The sequence below is a fragment of the Penaeus monodon genome, chromosome 21, assembly GCF_015228065.2.
Source record: "Penaeus monodon isolate SGIC_2016 chromosome 21, NSTDA_Pmon_1, whole genome shotgun sequence".
NCBI classification, from domain to species: domain Eukaryota; kingdom Metazoa; phylum Arthropoda; class Malacostraca; order Decapoda; family Penaeidae; genus Penaeus; species Penaeus monodon.
Window position 1 is genome coordinate 18,703,079 of NC_051406.1, and position 493 is coordinate 18,703,571.

Here is a 493-nt window from a genome sequence, read left to right on the forward strand (position 1 = left end):
GCGATCATTAACTTATGTTGTTAAGTTGCTGAGGGCTTTGTGGTTGTGCTTCAAAGAAAATGGCATTAAACGTTGATCATCAATTATGACATCTGAAGGATGGCGCGCACTTTCCTTCCAACAGGTGAGTGGCAAATGAGAAAACACTTGCTCTCTTCCTCTCCTTTAAGTCAGCATCCCACCTCGTTACCACCGGCCTTCCACTAATCGTCGCCGCCAGAGAACGATATTGGGTTCTTGAAGACACGCGCTCATTTATCTATTCACACATTAGGTGTTCTCGCGTGACCTCTTTTCGTTTCCTATACTTTGCCGGGTCGAAGATCACTTCCTGGTCCGGCGAGATTTATCCGGCGGCGGCCTCTCAGGTTCGCGTCTCTTCTCAGTTCCAACATCTTTATTGTCTCGTCTTTCCCTCTCTACCATTAGGGTGTTTTCTTTCTATCACTGTTCCACGTTCTGCCTTTATTTTCAGCTATTTTATTTATTATGA